Source organism: Alligator mississippiensis, chromosome 4, assembly GCF_030867095.1.
Source record: "Alligator mississippiensis isolate rAllMis1 chromosome 4, rAllMis1, whole genome shotgun sequence".
NCBI classification, from domain to species: Eukaryota; Metazoa; Chordata; order Crocodylia; family Alligatoridae; genus Alligator; species Alligator mississippiensis.
The window spans coordinates 25,289,965-25,306,029 of NC_081827.1; the positions used below are offsets into that span (position 1 = coordinate 25,289,965).

Sequence of the window (16,065 nt, forward strand, 5' to 3'; positions counted from 1 at the left end):
AAATAAATAAGAATGTGATCTTTTCTACAGAATTTCAGAATCAGTATGATCTATTACATACTGTTTTAAACAACATAGGAGGATAATGGACTTTAAGTAAAGCAGACTTCACCAAACTCAACAAACTAATAGGAAGGGTACCTTGGGAAGATGAGATATGGGATAAAGAAGCGCAGGAGAGCTGGCAGCTATTGAAAGAGACTACACTAACGGAACAACTATAGCAAACTATTCCTACGCAGAAGAAAAAGAGGAAGCATAACAGAGACCATTTTGATTGCACTGGAAATCTAATAACCTGAAAAAATCAAAAAAGGAATTTACAAAACATCCACAACAATGGATAAGTATAGTATCATAGTAAAAGAACATCACAAGGATGTGGGAACAAAAATTAGAAAGGCTAAGGTACAAATGGAGTCTCAATTAGCAGGAGATGTACAAGGCAACAAGAATTTATTCTGTAAATATATTAGGAGGGAGAATCATAAACCAGTCAGCCTCACTTTAATCCCCAGAAAGATTCTGGAACAAATTATTAAGCAATCTATTTGTAAGCACCTAGAAGATAAGGGGATAAAAAAAAGAATGGGTTTGTCAAGAACAGATTGCATCAAACCAATCTAATTTTCTTCTGACAAAGAAACCAGCTTTGCAGATAAAGGGGGAGAAGTTGATGTGGTATACCTCAGCGTTAGCAAGACTTTTGACAGTCTCACATGACATTCTAGATCATATTTCATTACCTTTCTTACAAGAACAGTGGTGCCCAACTCTTTGGCCCATGGACCAGACGAGTGGTGTGGAGCTGGCCTGGCCAGAGCTCAAAATGGGCTGCTGCCAGAGCCGGAACCAGGGCCTGATCCAGCATGTGGGGCTGGGGACAGGGCCAGTGCATGGTCCCAGTCCCATGTGTCAGACTAAGCCTTAGCTCCAGCCCCGCAAACAGACCACATCACCTGGCAGTCAGGTCTTAGAAATTTGATGTCAGGAAAATGGTGGCAGTATTAATTGCCACTGTTCCCTGCCACCAAATTTCTGGGCCTGTGAGGAGCCCCGTGAGCCAGATGATGCGACTACACAGGTTGGAGGTTGAACATCAGTGGTCTAGAAAAATCACCCTCAAAGTCTGCCAATGGTCTGCTGTCAAACCAGGAGAGCATCTACCACAGAAGTCTGCCCTAACGAGAACTGGTCCAATTCTAATGACTATTTTCATTGATTTGGATAACAGAATAGACAGAACATGCATCAAATCTGAATATGACACCAAGATGGAAGTGACTGCAGGCACCCTGGAGGATAGGATATTAGCAGATCCTGGCCTCTGACGGCAGCTGTGACACTCCATAGTGACCCCTCAACTCCTGCCAACAGGCCGGGTGGTTGGGGTACCCACCCTTCCTTCACACCTGCCACACTTTGAGGTACTTATTCTCAGTGTGAAAGGAAGGCTGACTGAGTATCCCAATATCCCTATTAGTACCTGAAAGCATAATAACTGATGACTAGAAAATTATATTTAGAGATTTGTTTTTTGCAACTAGCTTCAAGTATCAAGGACAATAAAAAGTCCTTTTTCAGATATGTGGAGAGCCAGAGAAAAAGCAAAGGCAACACTGGACCCCTGCTAAACCAGATGGGACAACTGACACCCAGGAAAAAGCCAACCTATTAAATGGGTACTTTGCATCCGTCTTTCATCAATCCCATGGGACGCCCATGCCCACTACGGGACAGGGAGGTCCAGGTGAGGGAGATCCCCTGCCCTCCATCAATGCTGACCTTGTGAAGGAACACCTTGAGAGGCTGGATACCTTCAAGTCAGCCGTTCCCGACAATCTACACCCCAGGGTACTCAAGGAGCTGGCAAGCATCATAGCCCAGCCTCTGGCACGAATCTTCGAGAACTCCTGGAGCTCTGGTGAAGTGCCTGAAGACTGATAGAAGGCCAGTGTGGTGTCTATCTTCAAGAAAGAGAGGAAAGTGGATCCCGCAAACTACAGGCCCATCAGCCTGACTTCTATCTCGGGGAAGGTCTTAGAAAAGTTTATTAAAGAGGCCATCCTTAATGGACTGGCCAACGCCAACTTCCTGAGGGATAGCTAGCACGGGTTTGCTGCAGGTAGGTCTTACTTGACCAAACTCATCTCCTTCTACAACCAGGTGACCTATCACCTGGACAAGGGAGAAGAGATTGATGTCATATATCTTGACTTCAAGAAAGCCTTCAGTCTCGTATCCCATGATCACCTCTTGGCAAAACTGGACAATTGTGGCCTTGGGTCCACCACGATCCCCTGGCTGGGAAATTGGCTGGGGAGTCAGACCCAGATGGTGGTAATTGACGTAAGTCAATCATCATGGTGCCCTGTGACCAGTGGGGTCCCCCAAGGCTCTGTCCTTGTTTCACAGTTTCATAGAAGCTAGGGTCAGGAGGGACCTTAACAGATCATCTAGCCTGACCCCCTGCCACAGGCAGGAATGAACGCTGGGTTCACAAGACCCCAGACAGGTGATCATCCAACCTCCTCTTGAATTTGCCCAAGGTAGGGGCAAGGACCACTTCCCTGGGAAGTTGGTTCCAGATTTTGGCAACCCTAACTGTAAAATATTGCCTTCTGATCTCTAACCTAAACCTATTCTCCATCAGCTTATGACCACTGTTCCTTGTCACCCCAGGTGGTTCTGGGAAGAAAAGGGCTCTGCCTATTTGCTGTTGATCTCCCCTGATGAGTTTGTAGGCAGCCACCAGGTCCCCCGTCAGCCTCTTCTTGCTGAGGCTGAACAGGTTCAGGTCCTTCAGTCTCTCCTCATAGGGCCTGTCCTGCTGCCCTCTCACCAAGCAGATGGCCCTTCTCTGAACCCTCTCCAGGCTGGCCACATCCCTTGTGAAGCGCGGCGCCCAGTACTGGACACAGTACTCCAACTGCGGCCTGACCAAAGTCGCATAGAGAGGGAGTATCACTTCTCTGGACAGGCTTGAGATGCATCTTTGGATGCATGACAAGGTATGGCTGGCCTTGCTGGCTGCGGTCTGACATTGGCTGCTCATATTCATCCTGGAGTCAATAATGACTCCAAGATCCCGTTCTGCCTCTGTGCTTTCAAGAGGGGAACTCCCCAGCCTGTATGTATGCTGTGGATTCCTTCTCCCAAGGTGCAGCACCCTGCATTTGTCTATGTTGAACCCCATCCTATTCTCATCTGCCCACTTTTGTAGTCTGTCTAAATCTAGTTGCAGCCTCTCTCTCCCTTCAAGTTTGTCCACCTCGCCCCACAACTTAGTGTCATCAGCAAATTTGGACAGCGTGCCTTCCACCCCCTCATCCAAGTCGCTGATGAAGATGTTAAACAGTGCGGGCCTGAGGACTGAGCCCTGATTCATAGATTCATAGATGTTAGGGTTGGAAGGGACCTCAATAGATCATCGAGTCCGAACCCCTGCATAAGCAGGAAAGAATGCTGGGTCTAGATGACCCCAGCTAGATGCTCATCTAACCTCCTCTTGAAGACCCCCAGGGTAGGGGAGAGCACCACCTCCCTTGGGAGCCCGTTCCAGACCTTGGCCACTCGAACTGTGAAGAAGTTCTTCCTAATGTCCAATCTAAATCTGCTCTCTGCTAGCTTGTGGCCATTGTTTCTTGTAACCCCCGGGGGCGCCTTGGTGAATAAATACTCACCAATTCCCTTCTGTGCCCCCGTGATGAACTTATAGGCGGCCACAAGGTTGCCTCTCAACCTTCTCTTGAGGAGGCTGAAAACGTCCAGTTTCTCTAGTCTCTCGTCGTAGGGCTTGGTCTGCAGGCTCTTAACCATACGAGTGGCCCTTCTCTGGACCCTCTCCAGGTTATCCGCATCCCTCTTGAATTGCGGCACCCAGAATTGCATGCAGTACTCCAACTGCGGTCTGACCAGCACCTGATAGAGGGGAAGTATCACCTCCTTGGACCTATTTGTCATGCATCTGCTGATGCACGATAAAGTGCCATTGGCTTTTTTGATGGCTTCGTCACACTGCCGACTCATGTTCATCTTAGAGTCCACTAGGACTCCAAGATCCCTTTCCACTTCCGTGCCACCCAGCAGGTCATTCCCTAGGCCGTAGGTGTGCTGGACATTTTTCCTCCCTAGGTGCAGCACTTTGCATTTCTCCTTGTTGAACTGCATTCTGTTGTTTTCTGCCCACTTGTCCAACCTGTCCAGGTCTGCTTGCAGCTGTTCCCTGCCCTCCGGTGTGTCTACATCTCCCCATAGCTTTGTGTCATCTGCAAACTTGGACAGAGTACATTTGACTTCCTCGTCCAAGTCACTGATGAAGACATTAAAGAGTATCGGTCCAAGGACTGAACCCTGCGGGATCCCACTGCCCACACCCTTCCAGGTCGAAACCGACCCATCCACCATGACTCTCTGGGTGAGACCCTCCAGCCAATTCACCACCCACCGGACTGTGTAGTCATCCAAGTCACAGCCTCTTAACTTGTTCACCAGTATGGGGTGGGATACCGTATCGAAGGCCTTCCTGAAGTCTAAGTATACGACATCCACCCCTCCTCCTGTGTCCAGGCATTTCGTAACCTGGTCATAAAAAGAAACTAGATTGGTCAGGCACGATCTGCCTGCCATGAACCCGTGCTGATTTCCCCTCAGCATAATTTGTCCTGCCGGGCTCTCGCAAATGTGAGCCTTGATAATTTTTTCAAAGACTTTGCCAAGGATGGAGGTGAAACTGACTGGCCTATAGTTGCCCGGGTCCTCCTTCCTCCCCTTTTTGAAAATGGGGACCACGTTGGCCCTTTTCCAGTCCTCCGGGACTTGGCCCGTGCGCCACGAGCGTTCAGATATTCCCGCCAGTGGCTCTGCAATGATGTCGGCCAGTGCCTTCAGCACCCTCGGGTGGAGCTCATCCGGGCCTGCCGACTTGAAGGCATCCAGTTCTTCCAAGTGACTCTGCACCGTCTCAGGGTCTACGCATGGCAGTCTGGCGCCTTGCTGCTGCCTCTCTACAACCCCAGTGAGAGACTTGTCGTGCCCCTCGCTTAGGAACACTGAGGCAAAGAACTCGTTGAGGAGTTCAGCCTTGTCCCCCCTGTCCGTCACCAATTGTTTCTGCCCATTTAGCAGGGGTCCTATTCCTCCCTGGGCCTTCCTTTTTCTCCCTATATATCTAAAAAACAATTTCTTGTTGTCTTTTACTTGGGTTGCCATCCTCAGCTCCATGGTAGCTTTGGCCTGTCTAACTGCCTCCCTGCAAGCACAAGCAGAGGAGGTATATTCATCTTTGGTGATCTCTCCCTGTTTCCACTTTTTATGTGCTCCCCTTTTGTCCCTTAGGCTGCCCTGGATTTCTCTGGTCAGCCAGGGAAGCCTCCTGGCCCCTTTCCCTCTTTTGCCTAGCTCGGGGATCGTCTTCCTTTGTGCCCAAAGGATCGTTTCCTTAAGGCACAGCCACCTTTCTTGGGCTTCCATTTCTTCAAATCTCCTACTCTGCAGTGCGTCCTTGACTAATCGCCTGAGTTCATTGAGATCAGCTTTCCTAAAGTCTAGCACTTTCACCCTACTAGTTACCTTACCCACTCGACGTTTTATGGTGTATTCTATTATTAAGTGATCACTGTCCCCCGGATGGCTACCGATCTGGAGGTCCGCTACCATGTCATCTTCCGTTGCCAATACCAGATCCAGTATGGCATTCCCCCTAGTGGGACCATGTACCTCCTGTGTCAGGTGGAGGTCCTGTACACAGGTTAGAAACCTGCGTGAGCGATGGGACCTTGCTGTCTGCGTCTCCCAGCAGATGTCCAGGTAGTTTAGGTCCCCCATGACTACCGCCTCTTTAGCTTCTATGGTCTCCGAGAGTTGCCTCAGGAGTCCCGAATCTCTTTCTTCCCCTTGATGTGGGGGTCTGTAGCAGACCCCTACCACCAAATCCCTTTCTCCTTGCCCCCATGTAGCCTAACCCACAATCCTTCTACTTCCTCATCCTTGGATTCCGTCTTGATGAGGGTTGATGTATATTGCTCACTGACATAAAGCGCAACCCCTCCCCCTTTCTTCCCCACCCTGTCCTTTCTGTACAATCTATAGCCCTCAATATGTACCGCCCAGTCATGGGATGAATCCCACCAGGTTTCTGTTAGCCCCACTAAGTCATAGATGTTTTGTGCAAGCAGGAGTGCTAGTTCATCCCTGGGGTACCCCACTGCTCACATCTCACCAGGTTGAGTACAACCCGTCCACCACTACTCTCTGGGTGTGCCCCATCAGCCAATTTTTTACCCATCTGACTGTGCAGGCATCAATGCCGCAGTCACTTAATTTATTGATGAGGATGGGGTGAGAGAAAGTGTCAAAGGCCTTCTTAAAGTCTAGGAAGACTACGTCCACAGCGATGCCATCATCCAAGGATTTAGTTACTTGGTCGTAAAAGGCAATCAGGTTGGTCTGGCAGGACCTGCCTTTGATGAACCCATGCTGATTGCCCCTGAGCATGATCTCCCCTGCTGGCCCCCCACGGATGTGCTCCTTGATGACTCTCTCCAAGATCTTCCCAAGCACCAAGGTGAGGCTTACAGGCCTATAGTTACTTGGGTCCTCCTTCCTCCCCTTCTTGAAAATTGGGACCACGTTAGCCAGTTTCAAATCCCCCGACACCTGGCCAGATGACCACGACTGCTCATACAGCCGGGCCAAGGGCTCCGCGATGACCCCTGCCAGCTCCCTCAACAGCCTTGGCTGGAGGGCATCTGGACCTGCAGATTTAAAAATGTCTAGCCCTTCCAGATGATCCCTAACTACATCTGCACTGACTGAAGGCTTGATAGAGCTATCCCCAAGATTGTCCCTACCTCTGGTAGGTGGGATATCCCGGTCCCTGTTCAAGAAAACAGAGGCAAAGAAACTGTTAAAAATATCAGCTTTCTTGTCTGGCGTGGCCACAAGATTACCATTTGTGTCTTGCAGGGGCCCTACACTGCCTGGCGCCCTCTTCTTGCTCCCAATGTACTTGAAAAATGACTTTTTGTTGTCCTTAATCCTGGACGCTAGCCTGAGCTCCATCTCTGCCTTGGCCTTCCTAATAGCCCTCCTACACTCCTGGGCCGAGGAGGAGTACTCCTCCTTGGTGATAGCTCCTACCTTCCACTGGTTGTACGCCCCCCTTTTACTCCTCAGGAATTTCTGAATGCCTTTGCTGAGCCAAGGGGGTTTCTGAGCACTCTTACTCCCCTTGCTTCTCTCAGGGACTGTTATCCTTTGGGCCTGGAGGATCGCCCCCCTTAAGGTACAACCATCCCTCGTGGACTCCCATCTCCTTTACCTTCTGGGCCCTTAGTGCCTCCCCCACTAGTCTCCTAAGCTCATTGAAGTTGGCCCTGTCACAACCCAAAGTTGTGGTTTTTGTTTGTGTGTGTGCTTCGGCACCGCTAAATTATTTTCCCGCCGATTGTCGCTTTCTTTGCACGGTAGAGTTCTCTGCTGCGAGAGAGAACTCTGGTGCAACGGGGGATTTCCCGCCAAATTACAGCTTCTTTGCAGGGTGCATTTCTCTGCTGCAGAGGAGAAATGCTCGTTGCAAAGAGTTCCCGCCATTCGTATTATAATTCGACCCCATTATTGGCTAGTTCTAAATTATGCACACGTGGCGGCTAGCTATTGGCTTGCTAGCCGTACAAAAGGCTTGGGTAGCTTCCGCCCAAGTCAGAGGAGGGAGGAAAAGAGAGAGACTTAGTGTGAAGATCTCCAAGCGCTGCGGACCCTCGCGAACCCAACGCGCCTCTCCTAAGCAGGCAATAGAGGCGATAGAACCAAACCTACAGAGCTTTCGCTTCTAGCCTCTCCCCGTCGCCGATCGCAATCCCAGACGTATCCCTTTCCTGTAACTTCGAACCCACGGAGTCTCAACTCCGGGGAACCTTTCGAACCCAGCCGGACCGGACCCGTGGAGCCTAAACAACTCCGTGGGAGCAATCGAATTTGTCGTGTTCCTCTAGCAAGGATCTAAGCGGGAGCTGTGCCTGGAAACCTGTCCAGCCTACACCAATACCATCTTTGGGTGTAAGTAAACAATCTTTTCAATCAACCATTACGCCTCCGTAACTAATTCTAGCTCGCGCGTACCAAACCGCCCCGCGGTTTTCTCCAGCCCTGCGTGCCCGGGCTGCTGGCCACAGCCCGTGTGCGCGAAGATGGGCCCGGCTCGCCCCCGGCCCGCACAGGCCCTTCTGAAGTCAAGGGCTTTAGCCTTGGTGTGAGCCCTAGACGCCCTGCGTTAGATAATGAAAACCTGCAGGTGATGATCGCTATTGCCCAGGTGGGAATTGGACCCATATTGTTCAACATCTTCATTAATGATGTGGACACTGGAGTCAGAATCGGACTGGTCAAGTTTGCCAATGACACCAAACTTTGGGGCAAAGCATCCACACCTGAAAACAGGAGGGCGATCCAGGCTGACCTGGACAGGCTCACCAAATGGGCGGATGAGAATCTGATGGTGTTTAACACTGAAAAATGCAAGGTTCTCCACCTTGGGAGGAAAAACCCGCAGCATCCTTACAGGCTCGGCAGTGCTATGCTGGCTAGCACTACAGAAGAAAGAGACTTGGGGGTCATGACTGGCCACAAGATGAACATGAGTCTTCAGTGCGATGCTGCAGCTAGTAAAGCAACCAAAACGCTGGCTTGCATCCATAGATGCTTCTCAAGCAAATCTGGGGACGTCATTCTACCCTTGTACTTGGCCTTGGTGAGGCCACAGCTGGAGTACTGCATCCAGTTTTGGGGTCCACAATTCAAAAAGGATGTGGAGAAGCTTGAAAGAGTCCAGAGAAGAGCCACGCGCATGATCAGAGGTCAGGAAAACAGACCTTACAACAACAGGCTGAGAGCTATGGGGCTCTTTAGCCTGGAAAAGCGCAGGCCCAGGGGTGATCTGATGGCCACCTATAAGTTTATCAGGGGTGACCACCAGTATCTGGGGGAATGTTTGCTCCCCAGAGCACCCCAAGGGATGACGAGATCGAACGGTTATAAACTACTGCAAGACCGTTTCAGGCTGGACAAAAGGAAGTATTTCTTTACTGTCCGAGCCCCCGAGGTCTGGAATAGCCTGCTATCAGGTGGTTCAAGCACCTACATTGAACACCTTCAAGAGTAAATTGGATGCTTATCTTGCTGGGATCCTATGACCCTAGCTGACTTCCTGCCCCTGGGGCAGGGGGCTGGACTCGATGATCTTCTGAGGTCCCTTCCAGCCCTAATGTCTATGAAATCTATGAATCTATGAATTGTCTTGTAGGTAAATATTGCATTAGAACAATGGTCCAGGGGAATGGCAAGGGTTAACTGGTTTCTAAAAGCCTGTTTGTGACAAAGTTTCACAGTTTCAGCCTGCAAGACAGACACCATGTCTGAGGCTAACAAACAGGCTGGGAAATTCTTTGAAAATCCATAACAAAAGATAGGCTTGCCATGTTGGCACCAGGTCACAGTGCCCAGCTGCAAAACCCTGAGATTTCTGATTATAGTGAAGAGACCAAATTAGGAGCCAGACATGCCCAAATTAAGACACTGGTAAATGCCCAAACTAAGATGTATACATGTGATGGGTTTGTTAGAACAAAGGAATATGCTGATAGAACAGAATGTGGACAATATGACAACCACAGGGAAACCAATCAATGATGCCTGGAAATGAAGAGTCAGAGGAGAAATAACTACAGGAGGGATTTCAGAGCAGCAAAAAGTCCCAGGGGGAGGGACGGACCTGAGGCCAGCCTGGACAGAGGGCACACCACCAGCATGTCTCACCCACCCACCCCATTGCTCTGGGTAACCTGTTCCAGTGCTTTATTACCCTCCTGGTAAAAAAAGTTTTTCCTGATATCTAAACTAAACTTCCTTTGCTGCAACTTGAGACCATTGCTCCTTGTTCTGTCATCTGGCACCACTGCAGACAGTCCAGCTCCATCCTCTTCGGAACCAGCTTTAAGGTAGTTGAAAGCTGCTATTAAATCCCACCTCAGTCTTCTCTTCTCTAGATTAAATAAGACCAGTTGCCCCAGCCTCTCCTCATAAATTATGTCTGCCAGCCCCCTTACCATTTTTGTTACCTTCATCTGGACTCTCTCCAATTTGTCTACAACCTTCCTGAATTAGAGGGCACAAAACTAGACACAGCACTCCCGATGTGGCCTCACCAGTGCTGAATAGAGGGGAAGAATCACCTCCCTCGATCTGCTGGCAACACTCCTACTAATGCAGCCCAGTATGCTGTTAGCCTTCTTTGCAACAAGAGCACATTGCTGGCTCATATTCAACTTATTGTCCACTATAAACCCCTGTTCTTCTTCTGCAGAGCTGCTGTTTAGCCAGTCATTCCTCAGCCTGTACTAGTGCATGGGATTGTTCCATCCTAAGTGCAGGACTTTGCAGTTCTCCTTATTGAACCTCATAAGTTTTCTTTTAGTTCAATTCTCCAATTTGTCATGGTCTCTCTGAATCCTAGTCCTACACTCCAGCGTGTTTACTGCTCCATCCAGCTTGGTGTCACTTGCAAACTTGCTAAGCGTGCACTTCATCCCGTCTGCCAGGTTGCTGATGAAGGTATTGAACAAAACTGGCCCCAGGACCGACACCTGGGGCACTCCATTTGTTACCAACTGCCAACTAGACATGAAGCCACTGATTACTACCTTTTGAGCCCAATGATGTTGTCATTATATGCTCAAGAGGTCCTAGGCAGAGGGTCATACCCCCCACTACCAAGGAAGGCAAAAACTACCACAGTATATACCAATCTGACGATGGGGTAAAACTCCTAACTGACCCCAAATATGGTAATCAATCTGACCCTGAGGGGAGCAGCCAGGAACCTCTGGCTACATTCCTATCAGGATAATTGGCACACCCCAGTTGAAGTCCCCAGCCTTAGCTTGAGACAACACCCAATGCTTCAGGAGAGGCTTAAAAACACCCTGACACATACAGAAGGAAGGGGGAGCAACCAGCAAAGACCAGAAGCTTGGAAAATACCCACAGTAAAACACTCACAGAGAAAAAGCTTTTTAGATTGGCTATCCAGAACTTACTCTGCTGTAACTTCAAGTCACTGGTCTAAGTCCTTCTTTATGCAGCAAAAAGAAAAGGTGCTTTCCCTCTTTTTTATGGCAACCCTTCAGATATTTGAAGACTGATATCATGTCCCCTCTTGAGCCTTTTCTGCAAGCTGAAGAAGCCTAACTCTTTCAGCCTCTGCTCATACGACTCACCTTCCAAGTCTTTCATAATCTCTGTTGCCCGTCTCTGAATCCTCTCTACCTTCCCCACATCCTTTTAAAAATGTGGAGCCCAGAACTACACACGCTACTCCAGACAAGGCCTAATCAGTGCCAAGGAGAGGCACTATTACCTCCCATGTCCTGCACCTATCGCTTCTATTGATGCAGCCCAAAACTGCCTTCATCTTCTGTGAAGGTACATTACACTGCAGACTCATATTGAGTCTGTGGTCTACCAAGACTCCCAGGGTCCTTTCCTATAACGCTACCATCCAGCCAGATGTTCCTCATTTTGTATTTGAGTTTTTGATTATCCCTCCCAATGTGTAGAACCTTGCATTTCTCTACATTGAACTTCATCCTGTTAGCTCTAGTCCAACTTTCCAATCTTTTTATATCCTTCTGAATTGCACTCACATCCTCCATTGTATTCACAATCCTTCCCCTATTTCATGTCATCTGCTAACTTGCTCAAGAAGCTTTTATCCAAATCGTTAATGAACACATAGAACAACTCCAGGCCCAGAACAGATCCCTGTAGGACTCCACTGAAACCTCTTGCCATTCTGACATGGACCCTTTGCTTGCAGCTGATGAGCCAGTTATCTATCCACACCATGCATTACCCAGCCTACATTTCTCCAATTTGTTTATGAAAAGGTTGTGAGGGATTGTGTCAAAAACTTTGCTGTAGTCCATATACACTATATCCAAACCATTCACTTCCTAAGGTCTGGATTCTGAGTCTCAACTTGGTTTAGCCCTTGGCCCATTTCCCTCTGTTTGGGACCCCAGCCCTCAGCTTGGGCCTGCTCCTGCCTCACTGCTGGGGGTCAGAATCTGGAGCACCTCCTAGGCACTCATGTGTGGCCTCCTGCCTCCCCTCCAGCTACTACCCGATCCTCCAGTAACACAAAACAATGCAAGGCAGCTGCTTTAAGTAAAACAGTCAAAGCTCCCTCTGGGTCAAGTGGGCAAGTGGGGAAAAGCCTCTGGGTCAACAGGCTGCTACAGAAGACTTTTCCCCACTTCCCAGCCCTGTCTGAACCCCTAAGGTATCTGCTCTGGCTCACAGCTTCCATCCCATTGCCTGCCTGCGCTGGCAAGAGCTCTCCTCCACAGAAAGTTCGGGACTGCACTGCTTCTCTGCCTAAGGTACCCAAGCTTATGGCACACCTCCCCGTCTGGCTCTGGGCTCGCCTGTCAAGCTCTAGCAGGGGCTTCTGGAATGGGACCACGTGGCTGCACCGGCACAGGAACCTCAAGTAAGGGGGAGTGGGGCGGGGGAAGGGCAGGGAAGGAACGCGGGGAAAAGCAGCCCTTCCCCTGCCCCATGGCCAATGCTCCTTGATGCAGCTGCTCGCAGCCCAAGCAGGGCTGTCCTGAGCAGACACAGGCAGGCCCACGTGGGCTGCAAGCTGCTACAGCATGGGGAGCCGGGCACAGGAGGGGCCACTTTTCACCCCCGTGCTCAGCACCAACTTGTAATCTGCCTCCACTGTCAGCCTGGGCCCAGCGCCGGCTACAGACTTGCCCATCAAAGCTGCATGAGGCAGCAGCAACTGTGGCCCCACCACCTGCCATGCCGGGCAGTGTCTGCCACTGCCACCTCTGGGCTACCTAGCGCGCGAGCTCTGGGTGGGCAGCAGCAGCAAACACTGCCCAGCATGCAAGCGGGGAGGGCCGCAGCTGCCGCTGCCACCACCATGGAGCAGCCCTAACAGGCAAGCCCAGAGCCACGTGGGGCCCAGGCTGGCAGTGGGGGCAGATTACAAGCTGGTGCTGAGCATGGGGGGGGGGGGGGGGAAGGAGGGAATGGCCCTTCTCCCGCCCTCTGGCTGAGGCCCTACACTGCAGCCGCTCACAGCTCGCACAGGGCTGCCTGTGCCTGCTCAGGACAGCCCCATGCGGGCTGTGACCAGCTGCAGCAGGGAGCACTAACAGGGGCTCTATGGAGCCGGGCCAGCTCCCCCCTCTCCCTGCTGGTGCAGCCCAGCCCAGCTCCACAGATCCCTGCCAGTCTAAGCCCTGCTTTGGGTCCTGCTGGTGCTGGCCCTGGGACACTGGTCCCAAGACATTGGGACACTGGTCCCAAGATGGTGACCAGGGGGCGGGGCACCTGTCAAGGGGCAGGGCTACCCATGCAGCCCTCGACAGCATGCCAAAACTGGGTAAGTGGCCCTCCGCCCAAAATAATTGCCTGCCCCTGCCATACAGCAAGCATACTTTCTCTCTTCTAATAAATGGAATTACATAAAATACTTCTGGAAGCTCCAGAGTTCCCAATTAGCTTCAAAATGAGATTGATGCTGAATAGTTCAATGAAATATTTTTAATTCTCCAAATTAGATGATGCAAAACCTTAGAAGCAACTGCTTAAACCAGCAAAGTGAAGGTTCATGCGGGACTAAATACTGGCCTATACCAAGATCCTATCCAAAACTTTTAAAATCTTAACATTGTAACAGGTACCTAAAATAATGGAAAAGCTGACTTAATGGGTTCATTATAACTAAAGATAAAATTCCCCTTCATTTTTAACAATATGTATTTCATGATCATAACAAGTGCAAATTAACTACATAGGCTAGGGACAGAAGTTACACATAAACCAGCTTAAGTGATCAGAAACCAGTTTAAATTTGTAACAGAACAGGAGTTCAGTGCACATAAACCATTTTCAAAATGGCCGAAACTATTTTAAGATAAACCTGACTGAATGCAATATCAAACTTAACTGATTTAGGTCAAACCAGTTAAGGAACTTCTGTCCCACACCCCTTCCTAGTTTAAGTTAACCCACAGTCCTCCAGCATCAAAGGATGCTTTGCAGCCCTGGGCTGGGCTGGGCTGGGCTGGGCTGGGCTGTCTGCTCCAGTGGAGCAGGTTGGCCCCAGCCCTCCGCTCCCCATCCAGAGTACTATCATTGCTCCAGCTGGCTGAGGAAGGGATAGGGGCGGGAAACCCTGCTCCAGACTACAGCCCCTGCCAGGCTTTTCCCTCCTTGGGAGCAGGGGGTGGGGCCAGACCCTGGACTGGCCCCCTGAGGTAAAGGCGGGGAGGGAGAATTAATCTGCCCTCCCTCCCCTCTCCCACCGGCATGGGACCCCAGTCCTTTCCACACTTGAGCAGGGAAAAGCCTGGCAGGGGCTGCCACACCCCTGCCAGGGAGACCCCCCCCCTGGGGTCTGTGCCAGCGGGAGAGGGGAGGGAAGAGGGTTTAAAACCCTCTTCCTCATCCCTCTTCGCCTCAGGGTGCCGCCCCTGGCCAGCATCTGGCCACACCCCTGCCCCGGCCACTCAAGGGGCAAGTGGGGAAAAGCCTAATAGAAGCTGCTTCCTCCCTCCCCCTCCAGGCACACCACAGCTGGGGACTGTGCAGGCCAGGGTTGGGGTTTAAACCCCTCCGCAATCGTACTCAGTGGTGTGCTGGAGCCTGGCCAAGCCTCTCCCCCTCAGCTTGAGCAGGGAGGAGGGAAAAACCTGGAGGAGTTCTCTCCCAGCTTTCCTCTAGCCTTCCTGCCACTGCCAAAGGGAAGAGAGGGCTTGCTGTAGTGTACCCCAGCTTCTGGCCTGAGCCACACAGGCATGTGGCTGCATTTCCGGAATCAAAAGTGAATGTCTATTCACTTGCTTCTTGGTTCAATCTATACAGTTTAGATTAACCTGAAAAGACTGAACTGACTCAGGCTTGGGCTTTTTGAATGTCTGTACATACAGCAGAAAGAGAGTCCTCAATTTATATGAAAGCCATTCATCATAGGTGGGCAGCAATGAAAAATGATAATCACTGTTTTTTTTAAATGCAAGTACTATGGACTGGAGTGAAGCCTCAACCCATTTCAAATAAACCATCAGTTCAGTGGTGAGTAGAGCCCCTAGCCACTATCTTGTCCAAAACAGTGACCAAGAGATCTGTGTCCCACTGATAAATCTCTTTGGTTTTCCACTTCTGTGTTTCTGCCTCCTTCCATCTTACTAGCCAAATCAGAGACCTTACTGCTTATAGAAGAAAGAAAAAGCTTCCTTTAACAGCTGGAGGAAACAAAGAAAGCTTTGGGCTATGATACAGTATTTATTCATTCCTGTTCTCCTTTCTTTCTAACAGGACTTGTGGTCAAAATTGATATGTGGGTACATCTCAGGGTAGGTAACAGTTCTGAAAATAATTAGACTCTTCTAAAGTCACCTGGAGTCTATAAGCCAGAGGCAAGACATACAGGTGGTCTGCAACTATAAGAAACTTGCTTCTGAGAGTTAAGCATTTATAACACTGTACTGATGTTTGTACACGCATCTTAACATTTTCATTGTTCCAGATAGACTGAAGTGAAATTATGTGCATTATATATCCTATATATGTACCTTTTATATCGATTTATACATGTGTTTACTATTCAGCCGAGGATCACATTTTCTGCTATTTTAAACCAGTTCAGCTCCACTGAAATCACTGGAACTGCAACTTTATATATAAAGAAAGGGTTTAGTCATGATTCTACTAATTCTTTGCCCTTATGGAATTATTATACATATTATTAAGACACGTAAATTGTCCATGCACACAACAGAAAAGATGACAAAATTTAAAACCTGGGTGTCTAAACTTAGAGTCCTAAATCTATATTAGGTATCAAAATTAAAGTGGCCTGGTTCTCAGAACTAGTTAGCACTTGCTGTTTTTATGGATAATAGCTGGCCCTTCTGAAAAATTAGCTTATATACGAAGGGCTGGCTTGTTTATATAACCAAATATGGATTTGAGTAACAAATTTAGGCCCCA

General features: G+C 49.5%; 1 protein-coding gene across 1 annotated transcript in view; it reads right to left on the reverse strand.

Annotated features, from left to right (window-relative positions):
* Positions 1-16,065, reverse strand: part of ORC5 (origin recognition complex subunit 5) — a 156,846-nt gene that overhangs the window by 83,942 nt on the left and 56,839 nt on the right. The window lies entirely within an intron of this gene.